Source organism: Dermacentor andersoni, chromosome 4 (genome assembly GCF_023375885.2).
Source record: "Dermacentor andersoni chromosome 4, qqDerAnde1_hic_scaffold, whole genome shotgun sequence".
Classification (NCBI taxonomy): domain Eukaryota; kingdom Metazoa; phylum Arthropoda; class Arachnida; order Ixodida; family Ixodidae; genus Dermacentor; species Dermacentor andersoni.
In genome coordinates, this window is record NC_092817.1 from 171958195 (window position 1) to 171985157 (window position 26963).

The window sequence follows — 26963 nt, forward strand, 5'->3', positions numbered from 1 at the left end:
CTGGCGTGAGGTAACGCGGCAGCAGCAGCGAGGGAAGTCACATTCGTGCTCTGTCGCTTCAACGCAAAGTGAGCGCCGAGAACATACAGCACACCAAAAGCTAAGTGCCACCGACACAAATCAAGCTCAAGATATGGCCCGCGGTGGGAAACTCCGCGGCTTCAGTGGCACTAAAACCCCTTGACAATTTAAATGTAGTGACACTCTCCTCCTCACGGCGGTTTCCTCCTCGATTCTCCTCGCCCGCCGGCTGCGCACGGCACGCTTTTTGCTCCTGGGCTCCAGCGGACGGGCCGCAGGATTCTATGGAGGCGTGTCATTTTGGGCCAGTTGCGAGCCCCAGTGGGGTTGAAAATTTTAAGAAATGATAATAACAGCATCGACAATGCTGGAGGGAACGTTTATGAGGAGGTTGAATTTGTCTTAGAGCCGTATGAACGGGGTATACTGATGTAAAGAGAGCTTTGAGGCGAGTTCTATGCTTCAGACAATTTTTCTGCCACATGATCACATGGTTTACTTCGTGCGTCTATTCTAGTATTGCTTGTGACACATCCCTTTGTGTGTTGCTTATTAAGCGAAAGCCTTAGACCTCTGTTTCAAGGTCCCGTTGTGAGCTACAGAAAATATCACGTAACCGAAGGAAGGTGGGAAGTGAACCAAAGCATGTGCAGCCGCGTATAAGAGATGATTAATGATTAGCAAAGTACTGATTCATTAGTGCTTGGATTCAGATGAATTCGGGTGTATTAAGCAGGATTAAAGTGGATTAAAGTCGATGAAGGTGCATTAAGGTGCATGAAGGAGGACTAGGTTGGATTAAGGTCGATGAAGGTAGATTAGGGTGCATGAAGGTGCGTTGAGGTGCATTAAGGACAATTATAGTGGATTAGGGTGGATTAAAGTGCATGAAGGATAAGGGTAGATTAAGAACGATTAGGGTGCATTACGGAGGATTATGGTGGGCTAGGGTGAATTAAAGTGAATGAAGGAGGATTCGGGTGGATTAACGAGAATTAGGGTGGACTAAGGTAGATGAATGTGAATTCGGCTGGATTAGGGTGAATTAAGGGCGATTATAATGGATTACGGTGGATGGAAGTGAATGAGGAAGCATTAGGGTTGATTAAGGAGGATTAAAGTGCATTAAGGAGGGTTAGAGTAGATTAAGGTCGATGAAGGTGTATTAGGGGGCATTAAGGAGGACTTTCGTGAATTATGGTGGATTAAAGTGAATGAAGGAGGATTAAGGTCCATGAATGTGGATTCGGTTGATTAATGTGCATTTGGAGGATTATGGTAGACTAATCGGTCTTAATACTCAATGAACTCTAATTCACCTTACTCCACCCTAATCACCTTAATGCTCCTTCATCCACCTTAATCCAGCTTAATACTCCCAATCCACTATAAAACAACCTAATCCACCTACATCGCCCCTAATTCACCTTAACCTACCCTATAAGGTCTTAATCCTCCTTTATCAACACGAATCCATCACAATCCGCCTTAATCCTCCTTCATCCACCCTAATCCTTATTCATGCACCTTAATTCAACCTAATCCTACTTAATAGTCCCAATCTACCTTAAGACACCCTAATCCACCTCTTTCAAACCTAATCGAGCTCCATGGTCCCTAATCCACCTTAATCTACCCTAATCCACCCTAATCGGTCTTAATCCTCCTGTATGAACCTGTATTTCACTTTAATCTCCATTAATCGACCTTAATTTCCTTTATTCACCTTAATTCTCCCTAATCCTTGTTCATGCACTCGAATCCACCCTAATCGGCCCTAACACGCTTTCATCAACCCTTCACCTTAATCCACTATAATCCGCCTTAACCCTCCTCCACCCACCTTAATCTTTATTCATGCATCTTAATCCTTCATAATGCACTCTAATCCCCCTTAATCTTGTTTAATACACTCCAATCAACCTTAATGCTCCCTAATCCATCTCATGTCAATCACTAATGATTCATTAATTAACTTGGGTAATCATTCTCCTATACAGGGGTGGGCATGCTTTGGGTCACCTCTGTCCTTCCTTGCGTCACGTGATACTTCCAGTTTACAACTCGACCTTGAAACAGATCTAGAGGCTTTCACCTTAAAACTTAAAAAAACTCAATGTTGACTAGCTAACGCTCATCACCTGCAATACCGCGGGTATACTTTCAGGGCGCAAAGCAGAAGCTATAATGCTGCACTTCCGACTGAATAACAGCAGTTAGTGACGTGCGAGGTGATCGAGCCGCCCCAGAATATTAAGCATACTGAGGACAACCGCAACAAAAACGCCGGTGAGCAGGCTGGAAGAATGAAAAAAAAATGCAGAATTACGGGATGCTTTGCTACGAGCTATAAGAAAGACGCCTCAGCTCGCAAACAATGCTGTTCTTTGCCGGAACAAAGTTCTTTCGGCTAATGACATGCAGCCACTGCTTCCTGCGCAAGCCGTCACGCTTTCTTTGTGGTATCATAAAAACGGCATAACCATCTTCAGGCTTCTTGCTGCAGTTATATGCGCAACAGCCCCGGCATAGCGCTAGCGCATAGAGCAGGAAACAGCGTACAACGTTCGCTACGCCGAGCTAGCTGTGCTCAGGAGGAAAATGGCGCGAACAAAAAAGAAAAACACAAGCAAAACTGAAGATCCGCGCGTTTCCAAGGGCAAAGGCAGGGAGACCAATCGTCGTGCAGAAAAACGGGGGAAAAACTGGTTGCCGCGGGGGAACGCGCAAGCGGCGAGGAAGCGAGGAGGTCGCGCGGCGTCGGCAGAGTTCAAAGAGTGTCGCTACTTTCAAATTATCAAAGGATTTTAAGTGGCAGAGGTAATTGGTGCCATCTATGAAGAGGGTGAACCCGGAAATCCGTTTCCCTTGCATGACCTCGCAGATCGTCGCACGAACGCGCGCCGATCCAGGTGCCTGAGCCCTTCCGCCCCCCCCCCCCAGCTCCTCTCCCGTCGCCTTCCCCCGTTACTCCCTCGCATATCCCTCACCTTGGAATGGTGGTGGTGGTGAAAAACGTTTATTTGCTCTATTTACATATGGAGTTATCGGTTCTTCAGATGGCTTCTTCCATCTTGATTTGCAGGGTTGGTGCCCCTAGTCCAGGGCCCCACTGAGGGTAGCTGCCGTGCGAGCACGCCTTACTAGCCCTTGCTGGACTTTCAGGATGTCGCTGGAAAGCATGCTCTCCCACTGCTCCGCACTCGGGTTTTCTATTATGGTTATTTCTTTTGCTTTTTGGCAGGCCCACGTGATATGATATAGCGTGGGCTTGTCCCCGCATTAGGGGCATGTGTTCTCATATTGGGTAGGGTAAATTTTATTTAGAATGTATAAGTTCGGGTATGTGCCCGTTTGTAGTTGCCGCCAGATTACGGCTTCTTCTCTGTTGAGTTGTTTGTCTCGTGCCGGGTATCTCATTCTGGTGCCCCTGAAGTAGTTTAGCGTGTCAGCGTATGTTTGGCCTACCGGTTCTGGGTCCTCTATGGCGGCAGTGTTCTTGGACGCCCGGTTTTTTGCGTACCCTCGAGCTATCCTATCTGCCTCCAGATTTCCCTCGACACTCATGTGTCCCGGTATCCAAACTATCGCGTGTTTCCTTTGCTTGTCTGTGGGTCGGCCGTTAGAGCGGAGAATGTTCAGCGCTTTGCGGCTGATCCTGCCATTCATGTAATTCCGGCATGCTGTTTGCGAGTCTGTTAGAATCGTTAGGGATTTGCCTAGTCGATAGCCCTCCACTGCCGCTAGAGCTACGGCCGCTTCCTCGGCTTCAACTACCGTGCAGTTTCGTATTGACGCGCTGGTGATTTCCCTGAGGTCCGGGCCAATCACCGTCGCCACTTTATGCTTATTGCCTTCTCCTTTGCCGGCGTATGTTGCGGCGTCAACATACACCGTTTCGTTCCGGGTGGCCAGTGTCCTTTGCACGTCCTCTGCCCTCGCCTCCCTGCGTGCCTTGTGCAGGTTCGGGTCCATATTTCTGGGTATTGGTGCTACCCTGATGGTACTGCGGTACTCGTCCGGGATCGTCATGTTATCTTGTACTTCTCGTAGGGTTGATTCGCCGCCGTACCTGACTAGAAGTCTTCTACCGGTTTCAGTTTGCTGTAGTCTTTGGAATTGTGCGATCCTTTGGGCTTCTTGCAGTTCCTCAAAGCTGTTGTGCAGCCCTAGGGCTAGCAGCTTCTCGGTCGACGCTGTTTGGGGTATTTGAAGCGCCGTCTTGAGTGCTTTCCTTAGGATGGTATCGATTTGCTGGATTTCGCTTTTGACACAGTTGTAGTACGGTAGGCTGTACACCACTCTGCTGACTACTAGGCTTTTTATCAGCTTGAGTGTGTCTGCCTCCTTCATGCCATATCTTCTTTTCGACACCCGGTTTATCATTCTGGCCACTTGGTTGACTGCAGTCTTGGTTAGTGCCAGGGCGTATGTGCAACGCTGGTTTGTTTGCACCCACATCCCCAGTATTCTGCATTGCGTCACTTCCGGGATCTGGTGTCCCTCCAGGTAGATTTTCAGGGGCTCGGCCTCGTCGCTGGCCTTGCGTCTCCGGCGTGCTCTCAAGAGCTCAGATTTCTCCGTTGAGCATGCGAGTCCTCTTGCCCTGACATATGCTTCTACGCATGCTGCGGCCTCTTGCAACTTGAGTTCTTGGTATCCTAGCGGAGCTCTTGGCGCCCAGATGGTGATATCGTCGGCGTACATCGCATGACGTATACCCCCAATTTCCTCTAATTGTTTGGCCAGTCCTATCATTGCCACGTTGAAAAGGATGGGCGAGATAACTGACCCTTGCGGTGTGCCTTTGTTTGGAGTGCTGAACTTGTCTGATCTTAGCTCTCCTAGCCCGATGGTCGCTGTTCTGCCCGACAGGAATGCTTTGACATAGCCGTGTGTTTTTCTGCCGCAGTTCAGGTTGTCTAGGCCCGTTAGTATGGCTTCGTGACTGACATTGTCAAAGGCGCCTTTGATGTCGAGTGCCATGATGATATTTTCTCCGTAGCGTGGGATTTCGCTGAGTATTTCTTCTTTTATCTGCAGCAGCACGTCTTGCGTCGACAGCTTGACTCTGAAGCCGAACATGCTGTGCGGGTATAATTCGTTATCGTCCATGTAGTCTTGAAGTCTCTTCGTAACCACTCTCTCGTATATCTTGCCCAAGCATGATGTGAGAGAGATTGGTCTGAGGTTCTCTACTTGGAGTTTCTTTCCTGGCTTTGGAATCATGATGATTTCAGCGTGTTTCCATTCTTCTGGAACTGTTTCCGCTCCCCAGTGATTGTTGAGGTAGTCGGTTAATTTTTCGACTAACTCGTCATTGAGGTTGCGGATAAGTGCGTTGTTGATTTTGTCCGCACCCGCTGCCGTGTTTCTTGTTGCTCTTCTTATTGCCGCATAAACTTCTTCCTTACTTATGGGCCTGTCCAATGCTTCGTTTTCTTCCCCTTTATATCCTTCTGTGTAAGCGGCCGGGTTGCTGTCGCCAAAGCATTTCTTGCGTACTTTTTCTAGCAGTTCTTCATTCGTCCCTTCATACTGGTGAACCAGTCGATGGATGGCTTTGTTATTCTCTGACGTGGTTTTGGTCGGGTCTAGTAGGGCTTTGAGTATGCTCCACGTCTTTGCTGTGTTCAAGGTCCCGTTCAGTGAATTACTGAACTGCTGCCAGTTTTGTCTCGCAAGCTACTCCGCATACTCCTCCGCTTTCCTTGTGATCTCTGCTATTTTTATTTTGAGCTTTCTGTTAAATTTCTGCCTCTTCCACCTCTTCGTGAGTCCTTTTCTTGCTTCCCACAGTCTGAGTAGCCTAGAGTCCACGTCCGGTGTTTGCTGCGTGCGTTCGACTTCTTTCGTGAACTTCCTTACTTGTTCTTTGAGGTTTTCTCCCCATTCGGATATCGACTGGATTTCCCCTCTTGTCGTATCGCTGTCCGACTCTCTGAAGGCTCTCCAATCCGTGATTCTGGCTTTGCCTATTTGCCGTCTGATTTAATCTGATGTCGTGATTTCTGTTCTTATTATATAGTGGTCGCTTCCTAGGTTTTCCATTAGGTTTTCCCACTCTGCTTGTTTTGTTCGCAGGACGAAGGTGAGGTCTGGGCAGGTATCTTCGGTTACGCTGTTCCCGGTTCTTGTCGGGTTTTCGGCGTCGGTGATTAGCTCGCACCCCGTGTTATCTGCCGCGTCGGCTACTATCCTACCTTTTATTTCTGATGTCTTGTACCCCCAACTTTCCTCTCTGGCATTGAAGTCGCCTAATATAACCAGCGCATTTCCTTTTGCGATTTTGTTTGCTCCTCTAAATAGCCCTTCAAATTTGGCATTCTTTTGCTTAGGAGAACTATATACATTGACTATAAATATGCTTCCTCCTGCCCTTTTCTTTTTCGGAATTATTTCGACTATTACATGTTCTACGTCCGTGTCAGCTATCCTGTCGCGTTGTATGGCCGTGAGGCTTTTGCTAACTAGGATCGCTGTCATTTTCCGTTCTTCGTCCGGACTTTCGTAGCACGTGTAGCCTTGTAATTTTGGTTCTACGTTTGTTTCTTGTAGCGCAATTATGTCCGGAGGTATTAATCGCTTGTTAATGTATTGTTGTAGTAGTCCTTGTTTTTTTTTTGTAACCTCCACAGTTCCACTGCCATATTTCTAGTTTTTCTTCTGCTTTGCATTGACCGGCGTCTGTAGTTTCATCAGTTTCGTGGTCCTCGGTAGTTGTGTGCTTGTGCTCCGCGATGTTTCACCCGTTTCACGACTCGTACCGCTCGTGCATCGTGCAGTGGTGCACGAATACCTCAAAAACAATCCCTGCAAGGTTGTTCCAGGTGCCTAAAGACAACAGGTGAGCGCGCAGATCCAAGGACATCAAAATGCGCATGTACACGAACACAGCCCTGTCCATGTGTATGCTCCATGAGCCACAGGACATCGTTGCGCCTTGATTGTGCTACACTTCCCTCGTGCCGGTAGAGAAAGCTGACAAATAGATGTTCCTCCTCATTGTTACCTGGTCTATGACTTGTGTTTTCTTTTTTTTTTTGTGCCAAGTCTCATTCTGCAACTTGGGTAATTTGCCCAGCTTTCCATTCCGCCCTCAGTGCTTTTTCTGTGTGTCACGTTCTACAAACGTACATACAGCTGGAAAATTACTGTTCGTGTTAGTGTATTATCTCAATAATCGCCGATTGGAAAACCGCGGGAACAACCTTCATGTGTAGTCATGATACGGTTTTTTTTTCCTTCTGGAAAGTGTGAGCATTGCAAGTGTCCTAGATGCAGATTTTTGCAGTTCTTTCCACTAGGTACGACTTGGTGCCTTAAGTGACGTAATTTTACTGCTAAGCATTGCATTCGGGGCGAAAGAAATGTCGAGTTTCTGGCCTATTTTGCCTGGTCTTTATGGAGGAATAGGTCTTTCTACGAATGTTTTGTATGTGCTGCTGCAAAAGCCAACTACCTTCCGTTCCCCCTTGCCACCGTTACTCAAGATGTGGCCAAGTGCAAAATAATGTGATAAAGTGTATTTAGGTTTTTAGTACAATGTAATTTTTGTTCTGCCACGTGTTTTTCATTTTGTTCCGTAGTAACGAACGTGTCACGTATTTCATATACTTTCGCGCAGGTTTATAAGTAATCTCTTTTTTTTTAGTATCGCTGTCAATCAAACAAGGTTAGCATTTCATTCTACTTTTTAGGTGTTTTGCGTGTCATTGTTTTTGCCATTACCAGTGAGTTTTCCCTTTCTATAGTTGTCGTGACTATGTCATACACGTCGTCCAGTTTTGTGCAATATCTTAGTGCATATATCAGAAGCTCGTCTACATTTCGGTCTTGAGGGCGTTATATTAAAATCTTGTTTTTTTTATGTGCGTGTACATGAAACGGTCTTCGTGTTTTCTAGCACTTTTTTGTTATTTCACCGTCTGTGAACGTTTGTGTTTAGTAGTGTTGTATATGTCATGCAGCTTTCACTTTTGCTCATTTTTCGAGCGTGTATCACACCACCTAATAAGAAAAATCTTTGTTTTCGGAAACGAAGTCAAACAGCGAGACCAAAGATCAGCTGTATTGGAAGTGAAATTTTTTATGTCCCGGCACATGCTGATGTAACTATGGGCAAGACTGCGTGCGTGCCAACGCATAGCCCACGGCGCACCACGGGCCAGCTCGCAAGCAATGCGAATGTACGGCGTAGCGCGCGCATTGCTTGGGAGCTGGCGCGTGGTGCGCCATAGCGCGTGCGATAAAAAACAACAATGTGCCGCGTTCAGGTAAAACACGGAGGAAGGAAACTAAGGAAAGGCCTTGACGTCACTCTGTGAAGCTAAAGTGAAGCCGAAAGTTGGCGTTGCTCATGGCGTTGCTCCGCCTATCGGGCCAGCTCTCCTCTCTTGCTTACATTTCTCGCGAAACCACGCCGCGCTGCGCGCAACCGTGCTGCTCAGACCCGCGCGCTCCGCAGCAATACTAAGGAGTCGTTAGCACGTTAGCATGATTCCGCGAAAGAGGGCAACATTTCCCGCGGATATTCCTTCGTCCGTAGCCATTGCCGTGGCGCTGTACATTGCGTATAGCGCTGCATGCGCGTTCATTTCACGAACTTTAGTTCCTCCTGTCCCACCTGGCCACAGCAACATCCGGTAGAGCACGGTCCAGAAAACACAGCGCAACAAAACATGGAGACCAACGCAAACCTGCCCGCACGGCGCCTTTGCCACGGTACGAAACCTACGGAGCAACACGTGTGAGCGCACAGAACCTAAACAAAGCCGCCATTGTGGCCAGAAAGGCGTGGCCGCTACAGCAAAGAAAAAAAAAACAACAAGAAAGAGGAGAACCTACTACGTCATTTCCTCCACACTTTTCTCCTAGCGCGCAGAGGGGATAGGGCCTCTCCTCAATTTCCTTCCTCCATGAGGTCAAAACAAAAAAGAATAAGAGGCGCGCGGCATGGGGGAAAGTGGGCGCAGCGGGTTGGCATAATGAAAACAAAACGAACAAAAAACGTTTGGGAGAGGAAGCGCAGAGCGGCTGATGTTCCTGTTGCCGTGACAACGTAAACAATCGTGTGCGCCACCATTTTGCTTCTGTGTCGCCCTGCTGTTAGGGCTGTAACTGAAGCGGACCTCAGCGCTAGCGTCGAAAGAGCATCTGCTCGAAAACAGCCAATGGCAGCCATGCAGAGATTCACCCCTGTGATACGGCCGCGCGCCGCCCCGCCCCATGTGTAGTTGCAGCCGGGATAGAACGCCGCTTGCTCTCCTTTCCTTCGCCCCGATGCCTCGCATGGTTAGGTGTCTCGCACTCGGCGAAAGCCTGCGCGCTTCTTCCTGGCTTTCCTCTCTCGCGCGCGGGCGAGATTGAGCAGCGATCGGCGGCTATCCTTGCATGCTTTTACTCGCACATAAACGTAGTGCGCGCGGCGACGGTTATCGCCCTTGGACATCATACGGAACCGCACGGTGACACCGACTTCGACGGCTGAAATGCGCTTGGAGCGGCTCAGTCTGGCTGGTGACACTGCAACTTAAGTGGTGCAACAGCGCGCTGCAACGTTTGCTGTGATCCGGCATCCCGACTTTACAGGACGCCCGCGGTGACTACAGCGGCGGTGGGTGCTAACCGAACGCTTTCTGCGACTGCGCGTTCTACAGCACCTCGGCAAGTTTCTCTTTTACTGTGAAAGCTTTCAATTCGGGGATTAATTTTTAAATGTTCTGAAACTAGATCAGTGGCCCTGGTCGAAGCGCAATGGGGAACAAACCAGAATACGTGTGGTGTGCATATATTACCAGGGAAGATGTTCGGGCGTGTTTTTAGTCCAGTCATAAGGGGGAATACAGAACGCAAGAATGACACAAGGACGAAGCAGGAACAGGGGACGAGCGCTAACTCTCAACAATTGATTTATTGTGAAGCAGGTGAGATAGCTAGAGCAAGTGACGATTGTGTTAGCACGCCGTCTACTCATTTATTTAAGAAAGAGCTTGAATTTTTCGGCTAGTACTCACACGACCGCTTTTCCTTTCTTCTTTCCCTTCAGTGTGTCTGTTGCAGTGGCTTTCCTATGAGTATATATACGCTTACCAGCTGCAATAAATCAATTGTTGACAGTTAGCGCTCGTCCTGAGTTGCTGCTTCGTCCTTGTGTCGTTCTTGCGCTATCTATCCCAGTTTACGAGTGCATATATTACGTGAAGGATTCTATTGCGTCTAAGGCTCTTTTGTAAACGATGCCAGAGTAGTATCAGCTTTGAGTCATGCCAAATGCAAAGTTTTATTGATCAGTATTATTTGGGGCAAATCAAAGCAATATTAACTACCGATATGTTTTACATTTGGCACATTGTCTAGACGGATAGAAGTCAGACATAAGTGAAGTTCATTTGATTGCAGAATGTGGGCTGATATCGACGACATATGCCGAAAAAAAAAATGGCCAGAGTAGATCTGGATGCTCGGTTTACGACTGAGCTCCGTAAAATGCGGCTGTCTTTTCCTCTATATTTGACGCTTTGCTGTCGTCATAGTTGGCGAGCACAGACTTACGCTGTGCGCGCGAATAATATAACAAGAACACCACGTCAGGATTATCAAGGCATCCCAGAAAGCAAGACGAGACAAAAGCGTTTCGCTAAAAAACCACGCTGCGATTCTTTTTTTTTTTTTTTTTGTGGTTTGTACAGCCGATAGCAAATGTCTACGGACCAGGCCAGACCATGCCAAACTAGGGTGACTGGATTGTTTTCTCCTCGCCGCTGCCCAGTGAAGGTGAGGACATACATTGAAGAGGCCCTTGCCGCCTCTACTTGATTGGCTCGTCCGTCCACGCCATTACCACACTCTCTCCGTACCGCGAGTATGTCAGAGCTTGTATATCTGACTGTGTTCATTGTCCGAGTAATATATTATTATGTAGTAACAACTGGCATTACTGATGAATGTAAGCAATTTCCAACACTTCATCTCTGTCCTGTTAGATCCTGTGAGGAGCTCTTAGGGGTTTATTAACTACTGATAATTTATACCAGCCCAGCAGCACGTGGGCAGTATCAACAATATCAGTTCTATTGATACTGCTTTCAAGGGAGAAGCGCGTAGCCACAGTTGTCAAAGAACTGCTTGCGTAAGAAAGAGCGAAATATGACAGCAACAAAAGGCATTTGCAGCCTAGCATCTCTCGACGACTCCTGGTGAACCAGAATTTTCGCGGAAAGGCGGCTCGGCACGTACGCTCACGTGGTCCCTAAACTTTTGCGGTAGACTGCACATACACTGAGTCGAAAAACTAAGGCACGTAAAAAACTGTCGTATAAATCCCGTAATGAGAGGGCTCTGTTTCGACTTGTACAGTCTGAACTCTGTTACTGGCTGCTGGCCCTAATTGCGCCACACGCAGCAGCCGCAACTATAGCTGACAATTTGCTATGCGTTCATTACTGGCGCGATGCATGTAGCAGACGCGGAAAATTAATCTCGGGCGTTGTGTGCAGCCGCCATAGGCAATGTTCTAAGCTAAAGAAAAGCCCAAAGATTCGCTTGCTCGTTGTCCATAGGTTATCTCGGGGCAAGTTGCTGTGCCGTACTTAACGGAGACGTGCAGTTCATTCTACTTATCGCTTACATAGCCATTTGTACGAAATATAAATTAATGGGTCTCGGTAAGGATGTAAACAATAACTTCGGCTACCTATCGGCTAAAACCATCACTCCCTTTTTCTTGGCAGAGAAATAAGACGGCTGTCGCTGCGCCTGTCACGCTTCAAACCAAGGAACGTAACAGAACATACGCTGTAGCACACTTGCGAAGAAGTAAGCGCCCGCAGAATAAGTATACCGAATATTCTGTGTGCTCAGAAATACGAGAGATTCGGCTTACCTCTTGAGGATGATAAGAGCGGGAATTCCTTGAAACGTTGTGCCGAGAATCCGCGCCAGAGCCTGCGTTGCTATCCGATGCGGCCGGACGACGAAGCACCACGCAGCGATATTCAAGATTGAAATAACCCTCAGCCTAAGGGAATGCCGCTAGTCTTGGATTGCACTGGCTTTCCAAGTTCCAGTGGCTGCTAACGAAAACATTTGCGTGACATTTCTGTTCGCGCCTTTCTTGGGAAAATTCCAAGCATAATTGGTATTGCTGCTGTAAGCTTGTTACCTTGTACGTAATACGATTAATACTTTTCTATGCTAAAATAACCACACGCTTGAGGAGCTTGATGTAGCCCCTGCTAAAACAGTACGAATCGACGGGATCACCTGAGGCTCTGTTCTCGACACGAGTTGCAAAACTCTTTTTTTGTGTGTTTTCATCAAGATGACGAAACCTGACGCGAGCTATAGGCTTTTTCTAGTAAAACATTTTTCTGGTCCTTGGCAGCTATATTGCGGTGTTAGCGCTTAAAAACAAAGCCAGCGGTAACGTGCAGAAGCCCGTTTAACGCACCTGCAATTTTCCCTATATGTGGTGGTGGTCCGAGATAGTCGCCGCGTCAGCTTGTTGATTTGCTAAAGGAATATTACGTAAGTAGCGTCACAGGAATGGCCGCTTCGTAAATGTTACTATGACGTGGCGTTACGTCGCACTCGGCCGCCATTGCAGAGATTTTGCGGCATAATTCCTGGTGGGATGAGGTGCGCCATATATGCTAATGAGCTACATTATGCAACGGCGGCGGAGAGGCATGTGTATCCCCGCATTTTACCCGTCCTTTGAGACCATGAAAATCTTTTGCTCGTAATGCGCGTTCACCATCGTTACATCGCTTCGGTGTGGGCATTATTGTTTTGAACAATCATTTCAAAACGACGCTTTCTTTGCCTCTTCACTCGTCTTTTCAACTGCTGCTGCTGCTATCCATGTGTTGCGCGAGTGTACAAGGTCATACCACTACTAGTAAGAACACGACCCAGTGTAGCCGCGCATTGAAGCTAAGCGTAGCAGGCTCGCAGGGGCTTGGAGGCGGGGCTTCGTGTCGTCTGCTCATAGTGTTCCTGTATATGCTCCCTGCGGGAGCATATACAGGAACACTGGGCTTCTTCGATTTTCCACTTCTGGCTACCCGCGGGCTGCCAGAGCCAGCCAGAGCGTCTTCGTTTTTCTCGGGTTGGTCCGGCCCCCGCGCTACGCACTTCCGCCGGGCGTTCGTTTTGCTCGGGCTGGACGGTTGTGGCTACCCGCGGGCTGCCAGAACCTGCCAGGACGATTTTGGTCTGGCTGCTCTCTGGAAGTTGTTTGGCTAGCAGACGACTAAAAGAGGCGATGGGCACTCGCCGCCATCTTTGCGGGGACTTCAGGGATTGCAACGCGGGCGCTTGAGGGCTTAATTTTACCTCGCTCAGCCAACTGTTTACGGTCATCTTCGGATTCCCTTACTTCTAGCGTTATCTTTTTAGGTGCTATCGCTCCGTTCCGCATTGCGAAGTGGTGTGATACAAGCAGTGGTGAACCGTTTGAAGCTTTTGCGTGTGTATGTGTGTGTGTATCCCCTGAAGGCTTCTTCGCGGCAGTGATCAGCGCGCTGTGCTCTCATGCGTGCATGTTACCTGCGTCGTGTTCCACGCAAGTTGTAGACGCTCATTCACACATTGCGGTACCTTTTGAGTTCGTATTTTTCTGGTGGCGTTCCTTTTCACACATCTCGTTTATGTATATATCTCCTTTTTCTGCAGTTAGCGAAGGCTTTGCAGCTAGCCCGTGTTCGCTCCGTCTCTCCGTCGTGTGTTTAGGTGGCCGCTCGAAACCGATATGTGTTCGTGTCCAGGCCGTTGATCTAAGAATGCACTGATTGCACTGGATACATTAGCCACACGTACACAGGCTTATTGCTCTCATGGTCGCGACGAATGTGTGAAACGTTTCGCTGGTCAGAAGCGGTGTACATTTTCATGCGCCAGCCACGTCTCCAGCTGAAGCACAATCAGCCACAACAAACTTTTTGAAATCGAAGCCCAAGCAGGTTGACACTAAATTTTATGCCTATGAGATGTACCCGATAACCTGTTTTTGCATGTCTTGTGATGACACAACGCCAACTCATCAATGTCGCCGGTGGCTGACGTGATCGCTGCGAGCAGGGATCCTCGAGCTATCGCTTCCGAGTATACAATCACTTGCGCGCGATTTCGCGTCTTGTCATCCGCCGCGTCGGAGGCCATCTGTTGCGCTGCGCAAGGTGAGGTTGGCGCAGCCCGTACAAAAATGACTGTTGGTTAACCATTGATATATTGTTGGGGAATCGTTGAAACAACTGACGAACCAATTTTGAAAAGCAATTGAGTTCGCTCAACGCTTGCACAACAATATTACCGTTCAGTGTTCTCAATAAACAATTTATTGGTTAATTTGTGTTGATTTTTGAAGCGTTCCAACCTCATTGCTGTCACTTTGCGGCAGGTAGGTTCTTCTTTCGCCTCGTTTTCATAAGAAGAAAATACTGTGTGACCGATGGGGTGGCATTGAACGTCGGCCGTCGAGCCCGGTGCTCTAACCATTAGGCCACGAACGCGCGCAAGCTCCTGTCGTTCGAAAGCCAGTAAGTTCTGAAATGCTTGGCGCGTGCGCAGCGTGCCACTTCCTCGTGCTGTCGCTAAAGCTGGCGCTTTCAAGCGCCTATCTCCGGGACTGCCCCACTTTCATAGCCGTTTTCTCTCTGTAAAAACTGCCGTGTTACACCAGCTTCATGACCGCCCAAGTTCATAACGATTTATTTCTTCGCCGGTGTACAAATGCCATCGTCGTTTTAACATACACTAGACGACCTAGCAATTGGTACGATACAAATTGAGCACGTTTCGGGGAGCAGAAGAATGCGAAGTTCACTCGCAAACACCGCGACTACGCGCATGTGGAGTTCCCCAAAAGTAGACACGGTGGCAGCGCGGCCGGCGATAAGACAGGCGACGACGCTACATTCGAGCATCCGACGCGCTGTGGGAACCGTAGGATCCAAGCGGCGCACATGCTGCAAACATACACGTGAGAGATCTTCGAATTTCCTGAGACGCATCCTCCGTCCGGAAAGTAAATATAGCTTTTTTTATCCAACGGCCGTGGTGCTAGAGATCAAACAACGAACACACTTTGAGATCGCAGCGCGCAGCCGCTATAACCATTGACTTCAAAGAGCTTCTGATTAAGAAACAGCTGCAACAGTATCGCAGCTAATCGCTGTATCTGCGGCTGCTCCCGACTCTCGCCTTGCAAGAAGCACGCGATTTATTTGAGCCTCGCCGAACTGTCAACCTCTCTTCTCCCAAGCCTGCAGGACAGGTTCCGTATGTTGAGTTAAATAGAAGAACACCAAAGGGAAATGAAAGAAATACAGGTAGTGGACTCTTATCATACCTTACTTGTCACCTCGTTATCTGCAAAGGTGCGATAAACTATTCTAGTAGCGTTACTTTTGTAAAGATAATAAAATAATTAGTAATTTTTACTTCTAGGTGGCGCTACCAACGTCAAGGTAGCGTTCGGGTGTGTGTGTGTGCGCACGCGGTTGCAACCGTTGTAGCTTCGTATTGAGCACACTTTTTCAACAGTACACATCGTTACCGCTAGTTTCGTAGTCGCATATTTTGGTCGTAGTATTTATTGTTTACGCTACAAATTAGGTTGTTCTTAAAGCTTTATGAAGTTTAATGGATGAAAAATTATTACTAATTAATTAGTGGTTTTCCCGTGCTGCTATATTGTGTTTGAAAGGTTTTTATAACTCCATACGATAGTGAAGCTGTGAACGGCTTTCGGACTCAGTTAGTTGGTTGCCGTTGCGTGGTGGTTCACGCCTCGTGCTTTTTGATGGAAGTATTTTTTTCTTTTCGGTCATCACGACGCACACTTTAGTGAAATACGTTAACGACGATAAGTGGGACGTTTATCCGTTGAAGTCGTTGGCTGACCCAGCTACTAGTCTTCGACTGATGTGCGAGCCTGGCTGTTTTGATGAGTTGCGCGGCAGAGGTCACCCCGAAACAGTCGCAGCCGAACTTCTGCAGATAGGCGAGTAATCTCGTTTTCTTGGGCACGTAGCCTTTTCTCTATTTTGACATTGACAAGCGTGAGATGTTAAGCACGCCGTTCACTTTCTTCAAGCAAACCGTATGCCCCGGAGCGAAAGCGCGCGATACGCATTTCGTAACTATGGCGGCCGCCGTGGAAATTTGGGGCTCGAGGTCCTGGATAGGATCCCTGCGGCGGCCGCATGCCGAAGGAGCGGAATGCAAGAACGCTCGTGCATTGTGCATTGTATGCACGTAAAAAGTTCCAGGAAGTCAAAAGTAATACGGAGTCCCCAACTACAACCTGCCTCATAATCAGATCATTGGTTTCGCACGTAGGACATCATAATTATTTTTAATCCGTAGTGGCTCATCGTATACCATACGGTTAGTGTGATCACGTTTTGTGCCATAGCGGTTAAGCGCGCCTCGATTTAGGTTGCGCTAATGATGCGGCGGCGCACCGCAACATATATTTCGCCTCTTTGGGATTTGCGGAGAACGGCCAACCGATTAGTCACAGCTTCCGCGCGGTGATTGTACACGGATACACAACGCAAATGAACAGAGGTGTGGTAACGACTTCGGCAAAGAACACAGCCGCGGACGGGCTCGCCTTATCGCCTATCACCGCCAAAACTACCGCAGTAAGCATCTTTATCTAGCGCGGCGCGTTTCCGCTGACGGCGTACTGTACAATTTTAATTGGCGATAACCGAAACACGCCACCGTTCTCTGCTGCCTCTTTGAGCTGGGCCGATCCGAATCTGCGTTGCTTGCAGAAGCGAAAGGAGCGCCACTCGGCGCGTTGTCGCCTCGAGCACCGTTTGCGCGGTGAAGAATGACGCGTGCATGAAGCTAGCTCACTGCGCAGACGCTACACGCAAAACGCGCAAGGGCGTGTACGCGACGTTCTGCACACAAATCGCGTGGGATGATCGGAGACACGCCGGAGCGGCTAGCTTCAAAGAAACGGTACATGTCCTCACTCGTACAGCACGCTCACGCTCGCATCGCTCTCGGCGTATCTTTAGGTCATTCCTGCTGCTGGACTTCTACCCAAAGATTCGACATCTGCTTGGTATCGGCTATGCACTGTCGCGTGGTCTTTGGTTCTGCGAGAGAGCGGGGAATACTTCTCCCCGCTGTGAAACATGGCTTTGCGTGTCTTAGCTAACATTTACCGTAGCAACCTATTCCTTTTCTAGACAGCACTCGTGAAGAGTCGCCAATTTTTACTTGCCAGTATAGTGTGTACTTCTATCTTGTGCGTAGTTATGTGCAGTGTGTGGAAGATTCTGAAACCGCGCAATCTCATTTTCTGTCCGCATTCCCTTCTCGCAGGTTGCGCATGCAGCAAATGCCCAGACGGTAAAGTGTTCTACGTCAAGAGCAGCTTGGCGTCATGTAAAAGACACCCGTTGATATGCGGCTGATTCACTAGCAAGCTCGCATCTCTGTTGCCACTCTCCATCAAGTGGGATTTTTAACTATTTTTTCTGCTGCTCTGTGGTGAACTAGCTGCCGCGCATGGACGCTGTGAAGGCTTACTTTCGATTTGCTCTGGCTTTTAGTAGTAAAGGGCGGGCTAGGTTTTGAGGGGAGGCATTTGCTTTCGCTTGCGAGAATGTTTACCAGCCTAACCAAGTGATACGTGCGTACTGGAAACAGCAGCGCGGACAGAGGCGGACGACGGACGACGAAATAGGTAGCACACACGAGCGAAAGTTCAACTAAGTTTATTTTTGAAGACAGAGGTATTAAAGATGCTGGTCAACTTGACAAAGGTAAAGAGCCGTGCATGCGTGGCAGAAACAGCCACGAGCGACAAGAAAAAAAAATATGAAAAAGCCATGTCATGTAGAATAAACGTGCGTGAAAAACGAGAACTATCGGACAAATCTTTCGAAAAAGCGAAATATTTGTCCGATGAGTGATACTATCCAACGATAAATACTCTTGAGAACTGCAAGTCTTTCTCACTAAGGGCAACAGATAACTTGCTTATGTATTTGTTTCGTTTGTGATCAATAAATATTGCTGCTGGAACTCCCTGGTGTTGAGGTATAGAGCAGAAAGAACGGTCGTTCACAAAGACCAGAACACAAGAAGACTTATGAAAGAATTATTTATTGATTACGAAGAAAAACTCATAAGCAAGATTTCTGTGACCCTTAGTGGGAAAGTGTTGCTGCAGTATTTCTCGTTAATATCACTTACAGGACAAACCTTTCGGTTTTCATGTGGTTTTTCGTTTTTGACGCACATGTTTGTTCTACAGGACATGTCTTTCGGTCCTTTTTTGTTGTGCCGGGCTGTTTCTGCTGCACATCCATGGCTTTTTCTTTGTGAAGTTAGCCAATGTGTTTAAAATCTTTGTCTTCATGAATAAACTTCTAGTTGAGTCAGCGTTCATGTGTGTTCCTACCTTAATTCATCCTTCTCGTTTCTGTTTGTGTGGTTGTCAAATATAGATGTTCGCTGAATCGGCGAAGTGTCCATAGAATTGATACATGAAATATTTGCGCTCTTTATTTCAGGAAGAACGCTATAGGGTCTTATCTTCTCTGTTTTTAACACTGACGTACATTTTTCTAGTTCAACTTCAAGGACTCCCCTGAGGAAGCCAATAAGAGTGATGGTAACTTCATTTGTGCAAGATTTATGAATTTCATTCATTCAAGGCATGACATGTCACATGCCTGTAGGTATGCAAGTATTCGTACTTTTTAAACATACTAAACTCTAGTTTTCAGTTCTCATGACGCTGCTTTCTACTGTGCTGCATTCTCCAGGTGCAGGAACCTTCTTTTATGCCATCAGGGCATGGGTTCCTTTGTATATCTATTTCAGAAAGAATTGTCTTGAGCTTAAATATGCATGTATATCAATTGTAATTTTTTTTCAATATGGGTGCTCTATCTCCCTCCTTCTTTCTTACTGCTTTGTCCCAATTTTTATGCAACTTTTATGTATTTTATGCAATAAAATTCTGGTAGCATTTTAATAATATTTTACCTGCGCAATTGAGGTCATTGGCTTTTCGTATACGCATTTATTCGCGTTTTTCACTGTCTCACCAATCTGACTGTCCAGTCATTGAAACCTTTTCCCATCCTTTATGACTATTTCTGGGCTACTTGATACTGCAAGTGCAGGTGACCATCTATTTGGCCCTGGAATTGTGTTAGCCGTGTGTTACTACCAATTTTCTGTGCTAAATAATTATTTAAACCACTTAGTTGCTGGGTGTAGTGAAAAAGGCCCCAAAAAGTGCTCTAATTAGCTTTGTGCAAGTCCAGAAAAATTAACTGAAAATGAGCTCACTAAATTGAGGAAATACCACCAAAAAACTCTTCTGTACCTCAATTTAACATATACAAATGGTGTACGAGGCACCCGAAGACCAGGAGTGGGCCGTCCAGCGGGCCAGGGCCGTTGCCGAGGATCTCGAAAGATCTTCCTCGGGCGATGGACCCCTGGCAGCCTAGCCCCGGGCACCAACATCAACAACCGTTGGACAAATAAAGTTTATTCCTATCCTATCCTATCCTACTGTTCTTGCAAACCTGGCTCGTCAGAAACATGATTCAGGTGTTCACCATGCCCGACAACTTTCTAAATGATGTCTCATCAATTAATAGCTAAGTTGACTGATGTTATTTTATAAAATAATTGGGCAACCTGAAAATATATACATCTCGAAGACAAAAAGCTCAGACAAGTCTACTTTGGGACTTCATTAAAGTTTAATCGCGGTGAAAGACGTGTGCTAAAGCTTGTATATATTTACGTGAAGTCATTTGTTTGAAGTCTGTTATTTTGCCTTTTCACAGTCAGCCGTAACTTTTCCTGTGATGGGTTAGTGTGCGAAACATTTTAATATAACGTATTCAGATGTCTTGTGTGTATCCACACGCAAGCAGCTTCAAGTGTTCATGTGTTCAAAGTTGGTTAAAAGGACATGCTTAAGCCCTGCCTTTTGAGTCGGTTTGCCTTCTAGTCATAAACTTAAGTCGCAAGTAAAGATCACAATTGTCGTTTTGATTTAATTCATATGTATAGGCTTTTTCAGATGTATTTACACTGTTAAGAGTGCTGTAGGTACTAGCCTATGTCTCCAGCTTTGATGTAGTGGTGTCTTATGAACTGTAATAATGTTTCATGGGCACGCATCTTTGGTGTGAATAAACGCACTTCAAATTGATCAGTCGCTCCTTTGCTTTCGTTTGTGTTTGTGAAAGTTATGAGCAGGCACCGGGGCATGCAATTGTGAATAGCAAATCAATTTCAATATATAAATAAAGATCCACTAGCCCAACGAAATGTCAATCATGTTTCAATGGCCACTTCCGAAATCTCAATGCCATCTCGACTGGGCAACAATGTACTTTTCAGTGCTATGACAACAATACCTCAACAACAGGTCAACGGAACTACCACAACGTCAGTTCAATGCAGCATCAATGGTAATCCAACAACCATTCAACAAAATGAACACAACGAGTTGTTTAAGCGCAATGGAATTTCAATGGTAACTTAACAATTATTCAACATTGAGACACCCAAGGGTGTTTCAAATAAATTTCAATGGCCAATATTCGAGACCACTCAACAGTTAGCCCAACAATTCTCCAACAAAATTTTCACAATTCCTCAATGAAAAACTCAACATTGACCAATAATAATTCAATGCCTTCTCATTAATTTTTTTTTGTACGGGAGCGCGCGTTCTACGCCAAGTCGCGCGAAAGTGATCGTATCCCTGAATCAACTATATATTTTCAAACTGGCAATGCATAAATGAGCCGACTAGGCCGAGCGCGCGGCGGCATTGCCGGGCGCTGCCATGCTGGTAGCATGTTTACGTTTGGCCAGCTGTCCCGGCGTTCGATTTTGCAAACTTCGGGCACGTTCGGGTTGTCTTGGGATCCCAGCCCACGTTACTTCCTATCAGAACGGGAACTAGCTGGCTGCCATCTGGCTGCCAGCGGGCTGCCAGAACTCCGAAAATCGAAGAGGCCCACTATCTGCTCGAGCGCTGGAGCGCGCCGTGCTTTAGCAGACGACACACGACACGAAGCCCCGCCTCCAAGCCCCTATGCGCTTGCGGCGCTTAACTTCGATGCGCGGCCGCCCCATGAGCGCTGCGACACGGCGCCGTGTTCTTACTAAGAGTGGAAGACCCTGTAAATGGTAGGGGCGCGGGATAAGCATCTGTAACGCTTAAACCTGTAACCTTAAAGAACGTGCTTGATTCAAAATGTCTATGTTGGTTATTCCATCCGTGCCATGTTTTATCTTTTTTTTTTTTAGAAAACCAATTCTCCCGATTCCTTATTGACTAATTACTTCCGAACTGGGGCGGTATACAGGATGCCCTGAAAGATCGAGCTTTCACAGGCATTCGCGTTTACTTCACGTGGGTACCACGTGCCGCGTGATGGTTAACTTTTCGAATTGCGCGAGACGTTTTATATTACGTCACGGAAAAATAAGCGATAAAAGCGACAAGAACGTAAGAAGTAAAGCATCGTTTTTTTTTCGTAAGTGCGCTCGCAAAATACGAGTGAGTTCCTACTACGACGAAGCTGTATATGGTTAGCCGATTCGACCCTTAAACTTCGTAAAGTACTGCCACGCTTTGAAGAATGCCGCCTCCTCCTCCAGCGCTCTGGCCGAAGCCGACGCCGCGTCGCTATTGGCCTAATGGCATCACGTGGCCCCTTGCGCCGGCTTCGTTTGTTTACAGTCGCGCTTCAGTGCCATCTTTGCTGGAGAAGCGGCGCTTGTTGGCGGCATTCCTTCCGTTCCTATTCTGTGTTGTTTTGATCTTGCGAACGCCTTGAAGGATGTTTTGTGGCAAGTGCGACTTCGCTTCACGTAATTTTCTGTTACCATGAGCTGCTGCGCGTTCGGATGCCAATATAGCTTTAGCAAAGGCAAGAATATGTTCGCGATACCGTCCGGTAAGCGCAACGGGTTAAGAAGAAAGACATGGCTTCACCAAATCGGGAGGGAGAACTTCCGACCAACTTCCTCCGCGAGACTATGTGATGTAAGTTGTGGCTCTCTCAGAATATTGTATGTGCCAGGCTTGCGTATTGTGCTGCGAGCAATAACGTAGTAGATATTGCACAGTTCACTGTGCATGTTGTCATTTGTACGCACGCTTTAACATAATTTTTACGCAACGTCTGTTTTGCTTATATGCGCACACGTGGTCGTGTTAGTCATATTTGGTGCGCTTAATCGTTTTGAACGCCAACCAGCGTGAGTTCGCGGGCACGCGAGGTTGCGTGCGATAACGTGATTACGAAATTTTTAAGATTCAGCGCAGTCCTTTTGATAAAATTTCAGTCTCGATCATGAAAGCGCCTCAGGAGAGCAACTCTCTACCTTTTGTGGTTACTTACTAGCCTTCTTTAGATAGACCAGCTTTGTTTTCCACATTTGTTCGTGTTCCTCGTTGGCGGTCGCCCGGTGGATTTGCGATGCAGAGGCACCGATGAAAAGCGTGCGTGCTCTCCCGAAACCGTGTTACGCGGTGCGTTCGTCGTCGAGCGACCGCATCATAGGTAATTGAGACGTATGTGCTAATTCGCGTGAGCTTTAAAGTGTGCGAATCTTAAGATGCGGCGGTGGAGCACTCGCAAAGAAAACGTGTGGTCGCCCGCCCGTTCGCTGGCTGGATTAGTCGTCGTTCGTGCTTAGTCGTTTGCTCGTTCGTTCGCGCGCTCGTTTAGTCGTTTGCTCGCTGGTTTAGTTCGCGCACTCATATAGTCGTTCGCTTGCTCGTCTATGCCACTATTAGTTTCTACAGTCACTATGCCTAATTGAGACGCGCTTGCTGTAGGACTCTTAGGCTGGTGCGTTTATTTACGCAATGAGACAATAAATGGTGCACACGGACTTGTGACTGCAAAGGCAAATCTGTAATGCATCTGTGCTGAAAATAAACTGTTAACTTGCAACTCGAATGCCGTTTCATATCATTTTAACCTATGGATAAAACATCATTTCACTTGTCGCAATTTCGGCCGCGTCATGGCGGGGGATTTTTCGCGCGATCATGACTTCACTAATAAAGTCATGTCTCGCAAATGTTCGAAGGGAGTGCAACCGTCCTCAATGCATGCACCTCAGTGCAACTCGGTTCGCGACACGTACGTCACTTAGTAAACGGACGAACCAACGCACGATGAAGTGTTATTCGTGATAAGTCATTAACCTGAAAAAATTACTGAAGGCCACAGTGCTCTTGTTTGAGATTTAGCCAAGCATTGTTATCGCGCTCCCGCTTCGCGCACGAATGCTAAAAACTCATTTTATTTTCTTGTGTACGCACAGTCCCGACTCGATGATCGGCACGCGGTATTTCTGTCGGCGTTGAGAGACGAGCAACATAATAGCACCAGCGCCCACCTCTGAGGCTTTGCGCGCGCTTAGATTGGCAAGCACGCACGTTGGCGGCACTGTAGCTTGTAATACACTTTCGAACCTCCAGAGCAGTGATCTCCGTCAGCCTTTGTACGTCATAGCTGATACGCGCCGCGAATTCACATGGTAAAGGCGGCGCGGATTCTTTAGGCTGAGGGCTTGCTGGAAGCCAAGAGGTTGTCATTCGATGGCAAACGTGTTATTTACAACCATTCGCAACAAGATCTTGCGACACGCCCTCGACAAATGCTGCGTACCTAATTGTAGGGCACGCGATACATTCGCAGTCGTCAACGCACAGCGTTAACACTCCTTTAGGTACTTTTTTAAGAAATAGTTATCAAAAAATGAAACAAATGCTGCCGTTACCGAATTTGTATAAGCATCCGACTAGATATTCTATGCTGTACACGAAGTTACGCGGAGCTGGAAAGCTAACGTGAACGCCTAAATAGCACTGCCTTGCTATGCGTGCATTCACACTGCGAAAGGTCGTCTGCTGCGCTCGAGCATCGTAGGCGGCGCCATGGTCGAGGAGGGACCGTGAAAGAGAGGAGAAACGAGGAGGAGTGAAGGCGGAGGAGGAGAGTGGCACTACTTTACAAAGTTTCAGGGGCTTTAATTCGACCGCCTTGCCCTCTGTTGCCTGTGAGCCGAACACTCCTCCGGCGCAACCCCATGCGCATGCGCAAAGAAAAGAGGGAGAGAGAGAGTAGTGATGGCGCCAGTAGTGATGTCGTTGTTCTCCGTCTCAGCTGAGCGCGTACTGAGCAGTTTCTCTTCGGTTCCGAAATGGGTAGACCATGCGTCATGCGCACTCCTAGGGAGTAGACAGCTGTCGATCAGCAACACTGAGAGCAGAACCGGGAACGAGCTTGTCTAAGCCGTGCCGATGCTGCAGTCCGCACACAAGGACAGGCTTGTTCAGCCGAGCGCAAGCAGCAACTATGTGTCGAGGACATATATATATATATCTATATGCGACGCGAGCAGGACGTTGCGGACGAAGATAAACATGGTCGCCCGAAGAATCTTTGTCTCCCTCTTTTTTCAGACACAGTCTTTTCTGTACTACGTTTCTTATTTCCCCATCTCCCGTAAGAGAGTGGGCGCAACAAACAACATTCTGCAGTGCATGAAGGAGAGACTGATAAATAAAAAGCATGAAATTGACAGCTAGTCCAATGTGCCAAGATAGTTCTGGAATTAGTTTAGAAGTTCATTGAAAGCGCACGTAGTCCGGTGACGTCCAGCATAGCTCAGGTGGACGAGCCTGGCCATTGCGTTCCGGACGACATGCACCGCAGCTCGTGACCACAGAGGGTGGTACGCATTTACATCTTGACGCAACTGAGTGAAGTTGAAGCACCTTGAGTAGCAGGAGTGGTTGTTGCTCTTGAAGCTAATGCGGACTGAAGAAACTACGAAGCGAGTTTTCTTTGGGATAGTGCGCTCGCGTGCTGCGTACTGTTGGGGAATGAATCGTCTCGTTTCTGATGGTTGGAGATGCGCCGTTCCCGAAATGACTGCTCGTTGGTCGAGGTTTCTGAGCCCATAAAAATGGTACCATTTCGTTTCGCCGTCGCATGCGTTGTCGTCGCAGGTGTCCGCGCAATAGGCACAGTCTTGATTGGTGCTGTTGGAAAGACCTCCGGTGGCGTTCTTTTCTTAAAACATGACGTACTTGGGTTCGCCTTGCGTTTAGTTGGACTGCGTGTTGACGTTTTTCTTTATTGATGCAATCGTAATTCCGGCGACGCTCTTCGTCGTCTTTGTCGAAGTCATCGTCGTGGTTACTGAAGTTGTTCATGAAGTTGATGTTGATGTTTCTCATGTCGCGGCGGGTGTTGCTGAGGTAGTGTTTGCATCAGAATTGGCGTGTGATTTATTTTGCAAATTGACGCGGTAATCTGTGGGTAGCTTGTACATTGTTCGCTTTTCGGATACTTTTCTGGTAGCAAAAGCATCGCTCCAGGCTTCACAGAAGGCTCTTCAGAGGCTGCTGCATCGACATAATGAATGGACGCTACTGTCACATGGCAGGGCGCGGTGCTTGGTGCCTGCGACGCTTCTGCCTAGGCAGCGGCTCGTGGGGGTGTTATACGCGGAAGAAAATTTGTGTCTTGCGAAGTGCTTGTGTCTCCGAGTGCTCATGATTCTTCCGCTTTTGCTGAAAGTGCATTGTCTTCCTTGTGAAAAGAGCACACGCGGGTGCTGGTTTCCTTCTGTTGTCTTGGTGGGAAGGCAGTCTGCTTTGTGTCTCTGCTGGAAGTAATAGTGGAGGTCCTTCCTTGATTGGTGTGAGTTGTACCGTAGTCTGAGTTAATGCAGCTTGGAATCCTCGATGCTAGATTACTGGACGATGCCACAGTATAGGTGGCTTCAAGACGTGCGTCCAGTGATGTCTTTCTTGAGAAGATTTGAGGTGCCATGTGCGAACGAAACAATTCTGTGGAACACGGGCTGCGGAATGGGCTTCATAGACGAATCGGGTGATTCTGAATCAGGCGGTGGGCCGCACGTACAAAAAGCAGTGAACTCGTTCGATACTTCAACGATGAAAGTTGTTAGATGGAGTGTTGAAAACTCACATAACGGCAGTTCCTGCGGCGAGAAGAAACTTGGGGTAACCTTTGCTGTCGAGGAAAGGCAACATGGATATTGCGCAGAGAAAGGAGGCTTTGCTTTCTCAACTGTGCGTGGTCAATTCATGCTAGGCGTGTGATTTTGCGTTGTCTTTTCGGGAGCGTCGCCACATGAGAATCTTGTCGACGATCTACTCATATGGGGCTTTGTTTGGCACTGATGATGATTGCTACGCAGTGATGACTGTGACTGCCGCTACTCAGTTGCAATGTCGCTAGCTGTTGGATAAGGAGGGGTCTGCAACATATATTTTAAGTCGGCTGATCACCTCTTTCTTATTTTTTCTTGTGATTCGTTGTTTTCAATGATGTGAATATGGCAGCACCAAAATGCCTCATCGGTGACGGATTCCCTGAAGTTTGAGCCCATATCCCGTTGCGACCACGACCAACAAAAAGATTGTTGATGAGCCGTTGCTCCAGGGTATCAATGTCTCTGCGTTTAAAGGTTCTTCCTATATATGAATAACTGCATGAATGACGAATTATATATTACGTATGAATCAACAATGAATAACTCTTGAATAATGGGGATTCCTTGAAAATTAAGGTAACCTATATACAGAGTACCACATTGCCTGCGAAATCACGTGATTATGTAGTATTTCTGTGTTAGGGTTGATGCGTCATGACTTTCCAGTCGCCAGATTTGCAGCCACAAGTCTCTTCTTTGTATGACCTGTAGGCTGCTCCCGCGTTTGGGCATAACCCTTCTTTTGGCTTCATTAATTCATTCAGTAATGGATGGTACTCAGACGACAATAACATATCGATGACAAACTTCGATCTCTTTCTACTGTAACAAAGAAAGACGCTGCCTTAAAGACTAAGCCCTCGTAAACAATGAATAGC

At 47.4% G+C, this 26963-nt stretch overlaps 1 protein-coding gene across 1 annotated transcript in view; it reads right to left on the minus strand.

The window, feature by feature from the left end:
- Window positions 1–12035, minus strand: part of LOC140217261 (uncharacterized) — a 59497-nt gene extending 47462 nt beyond the window's left edge. The window contains exon 1 of the mRNA XM_072287669.1: window positions 11906–12035. The gene's annotated coding sequence lies outside the window, so the exon portion shown is untranslated. The remainder of the gene's footprint in view (window positions 1–11905) is intronic.
- Window positions 12036–26963: the final 14928 nt, after the last annotated feature.